At 42.1% G+C, this 15,248-nt stretch overlaps 1 protein-coding gene and 1 non-coding gene across 13 annotated transcripts in view; both read right to left on the bottom strand.

The window, feature by feature from the left end:
* RERE (arginine-glutamic acid dipeptide repeats) overlaps positions 1-15,248 on the bottom strand; it is a 466,306-nt gene that overhangs the window by 154,170 nt on the left and 296,888 nt on the right. The gene's annotated exons all lie outside the window — the stretch shown is intronic.
* On the bottom strand, positions 2,431-2,555 carry LOC129023956 (small nucleolar RNA SNORA77). The gene has a single exon (XR_008496990.1). It is a non-coding gene; the product is annotated as a small nucleolar RNA SNORA77 (small nucleolar RNA).

Genomic DNA, 15,248 nt, shown 5'->3' with positions numbered 1-15,248 from the left:
ACTGCCGTGATCTCGGCTCGCTGCAACCTCCCTGCCTCGGGCTCCTGTGACTCTCCTGCCTCGGCCTGCCGAGTGCCTGGGATTGCAGGCGCATGCCACCACGCCTGAATGGTTTTTGTATTTTTGGTGGAGACGGGGTTTCGCCATGTTGACTGGGCTGGTCTCCAGCTCCTGGCCTCGAGTGATCTGCCCGCCTCGGCCTCCCGAGGTGCTGGGATTGCAGACAGAGTCTCGCTCACTCAATGCTCAATGGTGCTCAGGCTGGAGTGCAGTGGCGTGATCTCGGCTCGCTACAACCTCCACCTACCAGCCTCCTGCCTTGGCCTCTTAAAGTGCTAAGATTACAGCCTCTGCCCAGCCGCCACCCCGTCTAGGAAGTGAGGAGCGTCTCTGCCTGGCCGCCCATCGTCTGGGATGTGAGGAGCCCCTCTGCCCGGCTGCCCCATCTGGGAAGTGAGGAGCGCCTCTGCCAGGCCGCCATCCCGTATAGGAAGTGAGGAACGTCTCTGCCCAGCCGCCCAGCGTCTGGGAAGTGAGGAGCGCCTCTGCCCGGCTGCCCCGTCTGGGAAGTGAGGAGCACCTCTGCCCGGCCGCCCCGTCTGGGAGGTGAGGAACGTCTCTGCCCGGCCGCCCATCGTCTGGGATGTGAGGAGCGCCTCTGCCCAGCTGCCCCATCTGGGAAGTGAGGAGCGCCTCTGCCCAGTCGCCCAACGTCTGGGAAGTGAGGAGCGCCTCTGCCCGGCGGCCCCGTCTGGGAAGTGAGGAGCGCCTCTGCCCGGCCGCCCTGTCTGGGAGGTGAGGAGCGCCTCTGCCCGGCCACCCTGTCTGGGAGGTGAGGAGCGCCTCTGCCCAGACGCCCTGTCTGGGAGGTGTACCCAACAGTTCCGAAGAGACAGCGACCATCGGGAGCAGGCCATGAGGAGGATGGCGGTTTTGTTGAAAAGAAGCGGGGGAAGTGTGGGGAAAGGAAGGAGAGATCAGATTGTTGCTGTGTCTGTGTAGAAACAGGTGGGCATAGGAGACTCCATTTTGTTCTGACTAGGAGAAATTCTTCTGCCTTGGGATGCTGTTGATCTATGGCCTTTCCCCCAGCCCCGTGCTCTCTGAAACATGTGCTGTGTCAACTCAGGGTTAAATGGATTAAGGGCGGTGCAAGATGTGCTTTGTTAAACAGATGCTTGAAGGCAGCATGCTCTTTAAGAGTCATCACCACTCCCTAATCCCAAGTACCCAGGGACACAAATACTGCAGAAGGCCATAGGGACCTCTGCCTAGGAAAACCAGAGACCTTTGTTCATGTGTTTATCTCCTGACCTTCTCTCCACTATTATCCTATGACCCTGCCACATCCCCCTCTCCGAGAAACACCCAAGAATCATCAATAAATACTTCATAAATAAAAAAAATTAAAAAATAAAAAAATAAAAAAAAAACACCATATTACCTTCAGAAAATTATGCTGGCTAACAATAGGACAAAAAAATTCTGTGTATGTCAACAAAACAAAATTTCAACCTTTAAATTTTTTTTTTTTTTTAAATAAAGAAACAGGGTCTCACTCTGTCACACAGGCTGGAGTACAGTGGCATGATCATAGCTCATTGCAGCCTCCAACTCCTGGGCTCAGGTGATTTGCCTGCCTCAGCCTCCTGAGTAGCTAGGACTACAGGTGCACACTACCATGCCCAGCTAATTTTAAAAATTTTATAGAGACAGGGTCTGGCTATGTTGCCCAGGCTGGTCTCAAACTCTTGGCCTCAAGTGTTTCTTCTGCCTTGGCCTCTCAAAATGTTGGGATTACAGGCATGTAATCTATCACATCCAGCCAAAAAAAGTTTAATTAAATTTTTCCAAGACTCAATAATTTTGCCATTCCAAACCTCCCAAATTCTAAGCTTTGAAAGGTTAGAAACCCTGTCTTCACTATAGTGTACTCAGTAGCTAATACACAGATGATGGCATATAGTGGGAATATAATAAATATGAGTACTATATTGTAAATAAATAAATAAATAAAATAAAAATAAAAAAATAAACTGTATGTAACTTTTAAATATCAGGGTTCTGTAGCAAGGAATACAACAAAGTTCTTTTTGAGCAGGTAGGATCTGAGATGCAGACAATGGCATTAGCCTACTATATGCAAGAGTTACAGAATATAGAATAAATGGCAAAAGTACTTTTTAGGTCCAAGATATAAAGAGGTAGATAGCAACACACCCCATTAGAGAAAGCTTGATGCAGCTGACAGAAAAACTGTCAGAATATGAGCTGAAGGTGAAAGACAGGAAGTACACATGGTGGGGAAGTGCCAGCATCCAGCTGTATCTGGATCCACCGAGCAATCAGAATCCTCCTTACTGAACTAAGTATCCCTCCCCTGCTGCCGCACTGCTCTCCTCTCTTTTCTCTTTTTCTTTTTTTTTTTTATCCTGTATCCCCAGACAGTTGCATCACCCTTGACAGGTCAGGCAGCCACAACGCCCCAGAATGTTTCCCTGGCACATGGAAAAAGCACCCCCATGAGGCTGCAGCCAGGTGCAAAGTGAGTCTGTGAACTGCTCCCTTCTTGAATGCACCCTTTGTGGTCCACACCTCACTCATTAATGATATTTAAACATGGACAGTATCAACAGCTTGTAGGAAACACTCTTAATCGTCAATTGCAATCTTGATGCAATGACTACATTTTGTCTTTTACTTAACACAACATTTCTCAAACTTTTAGGTCTCTGTACCCTTTTACACTCTTAATAATTACTGGAGTGTGTCTTGGTGGTCCCAGAATCTGGCTCTTGTTTCAACAATGTTTGGACAGCACATATCCTGGGACTCCATCTGTTCCAGCCTCCAACTGCCCTCCAATCTCCTCTCCATTTGCAACCTCCAGGACCCTTCTTCTCGGCCATCTCCTGTTTCTGGGACCAGCCACCACTGTTTTTGTGGTTAGCTCCTCATTGCTGACCAACCCCGCAAGCTCTGGGAGGCATGGGTGACTTCTTCCACAAATCGGCCAAGAAGATTCAGGGCACTGAGTGTCTCTTGAAGATGTGTGTGTGGCAGCGGCACCCATTTCCAGGATGTGGAGAAGCCATCTCAAAATAAGTGGGGGTAAAAACCCTGGGTTGCATGGAAGCCATCATGGCCCTGGGGAAGAACCTGAACCAGATCCTCGACCTTTAGGCCCTGGGTTCTGCCTGCACAGACCCCCATCTCTGTGACTTCCGGAGAGCCACTTCCTAGATGAAGAGGTGAAACTCAACAAGAAGATCGGTGACTACCAGACCAACCTCCCTAGGCTGGGCTGGGTAAATGTTTCTTCCAAAAGACTCACCCTCAAGCACCACTAGGAGCCTATAGAGCCCAGCAAACTTTTAGGAGCCCCTCTCAAAGTTCAGGGCTTCTGCCTAAGCAGCGCCTCCAGCCACTACCCTGGACCCCTCTCCCAAGCTTTGGACAAAGCAGAAATAAAGCTTATTGCAAAAAATAAAAATAAAAATTACTGAACATCCCAAGAAATCTAAATTTTTGAAAACTTTCAAAATATTCATTTAAAAATAGCAGTAAGCCCATTACATAACAATATGCATATTCTTATAAAAAGTAATTGCATTTAAGCAGAAACCTTTAGTGAAAAGTGAGGCATTATTTTATGTTTTTGCAAATCTCATTAACATTTGACTTAATAGAAAAGACAGCTAGATTCTCCTATCTACTTTTGAATTCAATCTGCTGCAATATATTGTTGTGATTAAATTATATGAAGATAATACAGCCTAACACAGCCATGTAACTAGAAAAGGGAAGAATATAGCCTTTTTGATACTACACCAAAAACTCAACAAGTTCCCAGCACTTTGGGGGGCCGAGGTGGGAGGATCACTTGAGGTCAGGAGTTCGAGACCAGCCTGGCCAACATGGTGAAACCCTGTCTCGACTAAAAATACAAAAAATTAGCCAGGCATGGTGGTGCATGCTTGTAATCCCAGCTACTCAGGAGCCTGAGGCAGCAGAATTGCTTGAACCTGGGAGGCAGAGGTTGCAGTGAGCCAACATCGTGCCATTGTACTCCAGCCTGGGCGATAAGAGCGAAACTCTGTCTCAAAAACAAAACAAAACAGAAACTCAACAAGTAATCATTTCTTAAAGATGTGTACACAAGGTGAATCTAAAAGCCTATCAACAGCCTTTTGACTGTGCTACTCCGAAATCCATTGGTCTGTCTTGCCTTTGAATGAATGGATCTTCTACTCAGATGTGATTTTGTAATGCCATGCATTGGTTTTATGGAGAATGTCGGTTTACTCAGTTCTGCAGATCTTTCAAATATCAACCAGTTCTTTATACAGAATTTTTTTAAAATCATATTAATATCACCTATCTCATAAGAAATGCCTTTCAGTGTAGAGAAGCTGTCAGGCTCAGAGTGGTGAGTACAAGCTTTTCAAAATTCTAATTTTTACTTGAAAGTTCAAATCTTAGCCTTGTCAAGTAATATCAGTGTTTTCCTTGAAATAACAAGCTCACTTAATTCATCTTCAAGAAAGTTTCTGCCAAATGCCCACATCTGAATGACCACAGTTTGTCTGTCAGTTGTTCTTTCAAAGAGTAACTGATATTCCATGAAAAAAGTGGCTAGCTTCGCTTCTAACTCAAATGTCTCGACAGAACCGAGGCTTCTCCTCAAGACAATCACTGTCTTCTGGTATAGGGCAGAAGACTTTTAAGTCAGGAAGCCAAGTCTTGGGATTAAAAAATAATAATAGGCTGAGCGAGGTGGCTCACGCCTGTAATCACAGCATTTTGGGAGGCCGAGGCAGGTGGATCACCTGAGGTCAGGAGTTCGAAACCAGCCTAGTCAACATGGTGAAACGCCGTCCCTACTAAAAATACAAAATTAGCCCTACAGGGTGGCGTGTGCCTGAATCCTAGCTACTCAGGAGGCTCAGGCAGGAGAACTGCTTGAACCCGGGAGGCAGAGGTTACAGTGAGCCGAGGTCATGCCATTGCACTCCAGCCTGGGCAAAAAAAGAATGAAACTCCGCCTCAAAAAAAAAAAAAAAAAAAAAAAAAAAAAAAAAAAAAGAAAGAAAAGGAAATAATAATAATAATAATAATAATAATAATGAGGTCCACAAGCTATGCTCTGAGAAGCACTGATTATGGCACACTGTGAACTTCAGAAAGTCCTGGAGGCTAAAATTCATCTAGAAGATGCCAGCTTTCTTCTTTGATTAATAACAACAGTAGCTAACATTTCAGCACTTACTATCTGTCCTAGGTGTTCTACAATATTATCTCATTTCTAGATATTAAGGCATTTAATTAATGTTTTGATATTAACAGACATATTAGTATTGCTATTCACGGAAATCCAGGTGTCTTTCTATCCTGTGTTCAAAACAACATAGCAGTACACATGGTGACGCACACCTGTAATCCCAGCACTTTGGGACGCTGAGGCAAGAGGATAGCTTGAGCTCAGGAGTTTCAGACCAGCCTGGGCAATAGGCTTTATAAAAAATGTTTTTTTAATTAGCTGGTCATGGTGGCACACACCTATAATCCCACCTACTCAGGAGGCTGAGGCAGGAGGATCACTTGAGCTCTGGAGTTTGAGGCTGCAATGAGCTATGATCACACCACTGCACTCCAGCCTGGGCAAAATAGAACTAGACTGTCTTTATAAAAACAAACAGGCCGGGCGTGGTGGCTCACCTGAGGCAGGCAGATCACCTGACGTCAGGAGTTCAAGACCAGCCTGGACAACATGGTGAAACCCCACACTACTAAAAATACAAAAATTAGCCGGGCGTAGTAGCAGGCACCTGTAGTCCCAGCTACTCAGGAGGCTGAGGCAGGAGAATTGCTTGAGTCTGGGAGGCAGCGGTTGCAGTGAGCCAAGATCATGCTACTACACCCCAGCCTGGGTGACAGAGCAAGACTGTCTCAAAAAACAAACAACAACAACAACAAAACATAGCTACTAAAGAGGTTTCTGCTTGGATGTACAATGCTGCTGAATTAACAAAGTAGGTCTAGTCAAAGCCAGGGTGGTCATCAACTTCGGGAGAAAAATCCAGACCAAAGGCAGTATGAATCCTAGCCAAGTCATACAAAGGATACTACTGTATGAATTAAGAAACCAAAGATGCAAGTCATGTCCAGGATAATGCAACATACACACACATCTATCTTTATCCTCATCTTAGAGTTTTCACATACATTATCTTAAATCTAGGTGTAGCCCAGGTGCGGTGGCTCGTGCCTGTAATCCCAGCACTTTGGGAGGCCGAGGTGGGCAGGTTACCTGAGGTCAGGAGTTCGAAACCAGCCTGGCCAATATGGAGAAGCCCCACCCCTAAAAATACAAAATTAGCCAAGCATGGTAGTGGGTGCGATAGTGGGTGCCTATAATCCCAGCTACTCAAGATGCTGAGGCAGAAGAATTGCTTAAACCTGGGAGATGAAGGCTGCAGAGAGCCAAGATCCCGCCAGTGTACTCCAGCCTGGGGGACAGAGCAAGACTCTATCTCAGAGGAGAAAAAAAAAAAAAAACTAGGTGTATTATAGTTACATAACAAACACAAGCAAAATAATAATACTAGCTATCAATTACTAAGTGCTTTCTATGCTGGGCATATATTATTTCATTATTCCACGACAACTCTATGAGGCAGTATCTCCATAGGTAATAATAACAATACTAATTTTAACACTAATAAAGCAACTAATATATCCATTGAACGTTTACTATGTACCAGGCATTGCAAGGTAAGCAATTTCCATTTATTTTCTTATCTAATCTTACAGGCAACCCTGTAAGATAGGTGCTATTGTAGTAAGTGTATAGGTCAGGTCACTGAAGCCAAGAGACGTTATGCAGTTGCCCAAGATTAAACAGCACATAAGTGGAGAAATCAGGATTAGAACTCAAGGTCAGCTGACTCCAAAGTCAGAGCTCTCAATCATACTCCCATACAGCAGAATGATTAAGTTACTGAACCAAAATCATGCAATTAATTACAAACAGAATGATGAGAATCCATATCCCTTTCCCTATTTTGGTTCTATGTTCATTTCAAACACCCAAGCAAGACAAAATGATCAAAAGAATATTTTTAAGTTTGAAAGTCATGATGAAAGAGAAAAATCTATCAAAGTTAGAGGCCAATTTATATAATACTCTTGAAATGACAAAATTACAGAAATGGAGACAGATTCGTGATTGCCAGGTGTTAGAGATGGTGGGGAGAGGGAGGGAGGCCGAGGGTGTGACCACAAAGGGAGAGCTTTGTAGTGATGAATAGCTCTGTCTCTTCATTGTTGTGGTGGTTACACAAAGCTATACATGTGATAAAATGGCACAGAACAACACGCACACAATTACTAATGCCAGTTTCCTGGTTTTGGTATCGTATTACAGTTACAAAAGATGAGACCACTCTGTGGTATCTTTGCAACTTCCTGTGAATCCAAAAAATTTAAAGTTTTAAAAAAGTCAAATGAAGAGGGGGATATACTACAGGCAGATGGGAAATCAGAAAGAACACTAGACATGAGAAAAGCTGATTAAAGGACAACAGATCAACCCCAAATTACACTGTACACAGCTGAACCAGTAACTGAAGAAAGAGGGCCACAGCTTATCAGCAATGAGATTCAAGAAATTAACTCTAAGTGACATATTTATTTTTTCCTTATGTTTACTAAGGATTTCTGCTGTGGATTCATCATCTTGGAGACATCTTTATATTGTGAATCATATTACAAAAACCGAATTAAGAATTGTCACTATCATCCCCAGCAAAAGAAGGAATTTCTCTGTGTAGCTAATGTAAATAATATGTTTTTCAAAACAACTTAAGTTCAGCCTGCATTATTCTACAAATCTTTGTTTTAGTATATGAAAAAAATAGTTCCAGAAGCCAAATTACAACAATAATGGTAAGTCGTTGTTTTTATTCCTGAAGTATTAAAAAAACAGAAAGTCATTGTATATGAAATCTGATACAAAAAACCCCAACGTAACAAAGCAGTATCCATAGCAACTACAACTTAATATTTCAGTCCTCTTCAGCTGCAGTGGATTAAATAAAATGACAAGATGTTCCCTTTGAAAAGTAACCCGTTACCATGGAAACATTTTAGTCTAAGAAGTAAACAGGGAATGGACAGAAAGGAGCAGGGAGCCTGTAAATGAGTATCAAAAAGGGAGAAGCATCTTTGCAGAGGAGATGGAGGTGGCGAGGGCAGGCAAAGGGAGGGTCTGTGAGAAGAGCATGCCTGCTAGATGCAGGATCCCAGCCCAACACAGAGGCTTGGCCCAGAACATGATGCGGCCACTTCTTCACCCTGAAGAAAGGGGAAGGGGCAGAAAGGCAATGTTCTGTGAACATTCACCAAAAACACCCAAAGATCTCTATGTGATCACGGTGACTGCTTAAGATAGGCACTTGATTCTACAAGGGAAGATGAGGGAGGAGGATACAGATATGGGAAGAACACATGAACAGAAGGCACCACCATGAAGCAACTAAGGGCAAGAGCTGACCCCCTCATTCAGCCCCTCCCCAAGCCTTGGGTTGTAACAGCCGCGTAGCCGGTGGCCCATTCCCAAGGTGCTGGGACAGAAAAGGCTCAAGTCAGACCCTTGTTCTGTGGCTGGCGTCATGTATGAATGAGATCACTGAGAAATCTCTCTCCCTGTCCTTCAGATGGTAAACATCACACAGCAGACATTCTTGTCTTTTCCACAGGGCATTAAGTTGAGCAGGAAGACTGACATGGCATCAACAGAATGAAGATCTTAGAAACGCTACTTAGTAGCACATTTAGAAAATGACCACAGAAGAAGTCTGTGGGTCCAGAACAAAATACACCACATTTTAAGAAAACCAAAAGGCAATTTATCAGAATCACCTTTTTAGATGGATTGTGGGGTAGGAGTGAAAGCAAGGATTAAGAAGGAAGACGAGTGCAGTATGCTGTTCTCAATTTTCTCCAGCACGAACACATACTTCAAAGCTGCCCTGAACAAGTCTGAAATTTCTTTTTAAAATCTGACATAGTATCTTAAAAAGCCATGTGAATGTTGTATTCTAGCCCATCATATATTCCCATTCATTTTTAGAGAAACATTTCCATAAATCTGAATAAAATCATTGTGCTGGCCGACTGTGGGCATACTTCCTGTGGGTTAGCCCTGCTCCTGAAGAAACAGCAATAAATAAACAAACAAATAAACAAACATTAAAAGAAACATCATTGTACTTCCTATTAGGATCTCCCATGACACTGTCATACCCACACCTGAGTCTAGATGTTCAAAAGCAGGGAACGAGCATGGTCTTCAGAATTAAATGACCTGAATTAAAATTTTAGTATCAGGCCAGGCGTGGTGGCTCATGTGTGTAATCCCAGCACTTTGGGTGGCTCAAGGGTGGGTCCCTTGAGCCCAGGAGTTCAGAACCAGCCTAGGCAACATAGCAAGACCTAGTCTCTGCAAACAAACAAACACAAAACCCAACCAACCAAACAACAAAAACAATAAAAATTAAAAATTAGCCAAGCATGGTAAAATGCACCTGCAGTCCCAGCTAGCTGGGAGGCTGACACAACAGGATCACTTGAGCCCAGGAGTTTTGAGGCTGCAGTGAGCTATGATCACACCACCGCACTCCAGCCTGGGCAACAGAGCAAGACCCTGTCGCCAATAAAATTTTAAAAATAAAAAAATAAGTTTCAGTACCCAAGTTTTGTTAGCTCTAAGTGTGATTTTGAGGACACTAATTCCTTAGTTTCCTCATCTATAATATGAAGTTGATAATGTTACTATGCAAGGTTGTTATAAAAATAAAAGACGATTTATGGAAAGAACTAGACACAGTACCTATTGCTTAGGGGTCATTAATATTATTAAACTCTATATACTGGCAATAAGTGAGAATGGAAGCTAATCCGGCTATTATGAGTTCCCGAAGTACCACTTACCTCTCCTTCTGCCCATATCACAGTCAGGATTTTATGTTTATTTTGTGTAGTTATTTCTTTGAATGGCTGTCTTGCCCTCTAGACTGGAAGTACATGCGGGTAAGAACTAAGACTGGTTTTGGTCACCATAATGCAGAACTCACTGGCTCTCATTAGATACATTTTTAATAAATAAATGACTCCAATATTCTAACTCAACTACTGCTTAGCCACAGACAGTAAGTAATGGCTCTGCTGCAAAACTCAGATAGTGAAGTCACCGTGACAGAAAGCCAGCCCTCCAAGCAAAATTCACTTAAAAGTAGATTTGATTAAACTGCCTAACAGGAACAAAATTCATTATTCAATCAAAAATAAAACTAAAAACAAATACAAATGAAAAAACAAAGAGATTTAGTCAACTTAAAGTTACCACTTCCATGTTCACACACAAATAAATACAAAGGCCAACACAAGAACTTGTCCAAAATCCAAAATCATAAAATTCTAAATTTTCTCTGTGGAAAGTTCCTGAGAGGTCCCTGATCCAATCTTCTAGCTTAATAGAAGAAATCAAGGCCTAAGGAAAGAAAAGTGCTCTTTTAAGGGATCACACTGAGTTAATTACTGAAGAAGACTCCAGGCCACACAGGCAGCTCTCCCACAGGGTCCTCCTAAATATAATTCAGGGTCCAGAACTAGAAATTTGGCATTGCCTGAAGAATAATAAGAATTTCCATGCTGGTAAGACGCAGTAAATATGGCCTCCACACACAATAATGTATGAGTAATGTCAGGAAAAAAACTGGTCAAAAAATTTAACGGGTGAGAAAGATCCAGTTTCAAAGTGCTACAGTGACTTTGCTCCGTTGTCTAAATTTCTTATCTGCCTTCTCTCTCTCCTCCATTATGTGGTAACCTACCGTGTATCTGGCAACGTCATAAAACAACATTCCACCACAGGCTCCTAGGGAACTTTACTGTAATGGCCTGTGGCCTAACAAAGCTGCCTGCACACACACGGAGCTTCAGCCAAAAAACTTTAAAAAAACAAAAACAAAAACAAAAAACCCACTATGACCGAAACCCACTTACAAAGCAGCAGTCACTGTAGATTAAGCTGCTCTCCTGACCCAAGATGGTGCTAGCTTTCTGCATATTGAAATCAAACTGTATAACAAAGCTGAATGAAGCACCCCCGGAAAATAAAAGGACTTTGGACCAAGCAAGCATGTCTACAACACGTCTAAAAGGTTTCTTTGTCCCCTCAGGGGAATGTTATAAAAAAACATTACAATTGCCTTATTCCTCCTCGCTGCAGTGGTATGAATACAGAAGGAAGAGAACACAAACAGGCAATAACTAACACACACACATGCACCTAGTGTGTGTAAGTGAGAAAGCCGGCAGGAAATGTTTAATGCTGAACACACCCAATATTATAAATTATGGAAGTAGAGCTTCTTTAAAAAAAAAAAAACTCCGAGACGTATAAAGAAAAACATAAACACTCAAAGAGAGTAAGAAGAAAGTGGATCAGTAAATAGTTATTAAACATACTGGTGGTTAATAATTAGTGTAATTCCTAAAACAATCCCTAGCATTGTCTTAGTTGAACGGGCTATTTAAAATAAAAATAAAAAGATGCTGGCCAGGCACAGTGGCTCATGCCTATAATCCTACCACTTTGGGAGGCCAAGACAGGAAGATAGTTTGAGGCCAGGAGTTCGAGACCAACCCAGGCAACAAAGTGAGACCTGCATGCCTATTTTTTTTAATTAAAAATTTTAAAAATATATGTTGTTGCTGAGATAATCATATCTACATGAGCTTAAGACTGTACATCTGACCTGTGAATTAAAAACAATAATGTACTAAGCAACTATGTGCCAAGCACTTTCAAGTTGTTTTCATCTAATCTTTACAAAAACTATAAGAAATATTTATTTCCAGATTACCCATGAGAAAAATGAAGCTCAGAGGAGGGAAGGAACCTGTCGAATGTCACCGCTTGCCCAATGTCACTTATTAGGTGGAATCTGAACCATACTACCTGGCTCCAAATCTAGCCTTTCCTCTTACCATAGATGACGTATTCATTTATTCAACATATTCATACCAAAGACCCATTTGCCAGGTACTCTACTAGAAATGGAGACTATAAGAATAGACTTGGCCCCTGCCCCAAAAGCTTGATGTCCAATAGGGAAAATAATCAAATCATCACAAATAAATGTGTAGCTCAAAGAAGTTTGATAGAAATAATCTCTAATGTTTCCAGTTGAATTAAGATGAAGTGTTTTACCTTAGACTCAAAGTATCATAGAGTATACAATATGAGATTAGTTATCTTTCAGAATTGTTTTAAAAGTACATTCAAGCATGAGTCTCATTAGACCAAAAAGAAAAATAAATCAGACTCATGCTTTATCACCCACAGTGGTGGGATTACAGGCATGCCCACATCAGAAACTGCTCAGAAGAGATGATAACTAATTATCTGTGCTTATTTAGGAGAAGACTCGTGAATGTACACACCACCTAAAATATTCCTTTAGCTATTATTTTCTACCTTCTCTCTCATCCTGTCAGACATCTATCTTACAGTCTCAGAATACATGGTTTTCTGGTGGAAGACAACTCAGTTCAGTAACAAAAAGTACCTGGCAAATGGGTCTTTGGTATGAATATGTTGAATAAATGAATACACAAAGTAAAATGGAAAAGAAAACAAATTCAGAAGGAAAAGAATCAGGAAAAAAGAACAACTAGAGAATCACAGACATCTGGTCTTAGATATATTAGAGTCTTCTAATTCATAAATTAACACAGTAGCCAAGAGTCAAGGAAGAACTGAAAAGCAGATTAAGAATGAAGTGTCAGCCGGGCAGGGCGGCTCACACCTATAATCCCAGCACTTTGGGAGGCTGAGGCGGGCAGATCACCTGAGGTCAGGAGTTTGAGACCAGCCTGGCCAATATGGTGAAACTCCGTCTCTACTAAAAAATACAAAAATTAGCCAGGCATGGTGGCAGATACTTGTAATCCTAGCTACTCAGGAGGCTGAGGCAGGCGAATCGCTTGAACCCAGGAGGCGGAGGTTGCAGTGAGCTGAGATCACACCATCATACTCCAGCCTGGGCAATAAGAGCGAGACTCCGTCTCAAAAAAAAAAAAAAAAAAAAAAAAAAAAGAATGAAGTGTCAGGCCAGGCACGGTGGCCTGTAATCCTGGCACTTTGGGAGGCCAAGGCAGCATGGATTGCTTGAAGCCAGAAGTTTAAGACCAACCTGGGCAACAAGGTGAAATCCCTTCTCTACAGAAAATACAAAAAATTAGCCAGGTGTGGTGGTGCCCACCTGTAGTCCCAGCTATGTGGGAGGCTGAGGCAGGAGAATCACCTTAGCCCAGGGAGGTCCCCAGGGAGGTCGAGGCTGCAGTGAGCTGAGATCACACCACTGCACTCCATCCAGCCTGGGTGACAGCATGAGAACCTATCTCAAAAAGAAAAAGAAAGTGACATGTCAATTAAACACAATCAAGTTCATTCTAGCTTTCAACCAAAGACAGACTGCAAAACTTATGTTGACAGAGGAACACTTTAAATGTGAGGCTCCCTCAGATTTGAATTCAAGATTCTATTACAATGATAAGAACAACTAATAATATAATAACTTTGTGAACTTTTCTATTTTTTTGAAACATCTACTTGCTGTATTCCCAACATTTCTGATATTCTCAAGTGCAACAGAAGCAGAACCAAAAGCCAAAATGAAACAAACTAGCATCTTTTCCATGTTCAAGCTACACAGACCAAAGACTTCATCAACCATTAGAGTAACTTCCCATGTGCTGTTCCCTCACCTCCTCCACCAGACAAGCACAGAAGCCCTGAAGCAAGCCTTTAGCATTCCAAAAAATATTTTTTCAAGACAGGATAATATAGAAGAAATACACAAGAAGTAACTCTAATGAGTTACTTTATTGGATTTGAAACATAGACAAATTCGACTCTTAACAGAATTTCCACAGATCACAGTCAGTAACCACAAGTCTTCACCATCAAATAGATGGCAGCATCCAAGCTCCATAAATGCAGATTTGTACTAGGCTCACACAAGCCAGCCACACCAGTGGCAGGAACCTGATCCAGAGCTGATTCGGCTGTGAGCACAGCTTCCTGTTCACATTTTTATTTGTTAACTGTAAAGAAAGTTTCAGAAGAGGTAAAGATCTAGAACAGAAAGGCAATATTCTCCTGACTCAAACAATGAGTTTGTTCCTTGAGCCTGAAATGTGAGTCTTGCCCAGATCTCACAAGTGCATGACAGAAAGTGGTGCAGTCAGTGTCCAGTTCCTCTCGTCTACTGAAGGGATACTTTTATTAAAAGAAAGAAGCAGGAAGGAAGAGCAATGGTGCTTTTAAACAGAGTAAAATAAGGCAAGTTCCAGAAGCAACATTATATGGTATGGGGTACCTCCCCAAAACTCCCCAGTGCAATGCCCAAATAAATACGGTGACAATGGGAAGAAAGCCCTCACATGGGTGAAAAAACTGATCACAAAAATAATAAACGCACACCCTAAATTATCCTTCTACAATTCATCTCCTTAGTTGCAATCCCAAAATTCAATCTGTAAGAATACAGATTATACTTCAGTAATATATTCAGTGACTAGAATTCACCAACATTAGCCTTCCTAAAAACTTTCCACTAAAATCAAGGGCCCCCCTGGAAAGAGTTGACCATGCAACGCTCCAAATTCACACTACACCACTGAGCTTACACAAGGAATTTCTCCTTGTATCAATGCATGGTAAATTTCTTCTCCTTCCTATGAGGGTTTTTCAGTTGCACATTCTTCTATATTGTATGCTTTCTTCCATCCTCACAAATGCACAAAATTTAGGTGGCATTCCAATTTTTTCTAACCTTTATCAGAAGAAAAAGGAGGAGTGGAAACAAAAAGGAGCAAATAGTATAATTCAAAAACTTCATTTAATATCTGCTTGGGTAAGAATTCAATTTGTCCTAAATCTTATTCTGACTGGCCCCCTAAATAAACCATGGTGAAAGCCATCTGTCTGAACCTGCTCTGCAACAGGACACCCCAAAAGCACAACTTCCCCTGGGTAGAAGAAACTAGTGTCTGGCTATCAAGCAGTGGGTACGAAATGAGGCCTTGTCAATGATTGCCTTCTCAGCACCAACTACTCTTTTTACTCCATTTAAGAGAACAGAATTCCAAGTCACATGACAACATAAACATATGCA

The sequence above is a fragment of the Pongo pygmaeus genome, chromosome 1, assembly GCF_028885625.2.
Source record: "Pongo pygmaeus isolate AG05252 chromosome 1, NHGRI_mPonPyg2-v2.0_pri, whole genome shotgun sequence".
Classification (NCBI taxonomy): Eukaryota; Metazoa; Chordata; class Mammalia; order Primates; family Hominidae; genus Pongo; species Pongo pygmaeus.
This window is presented reverse-complemented; position numbering and strand designations above follow the sequence as displayed.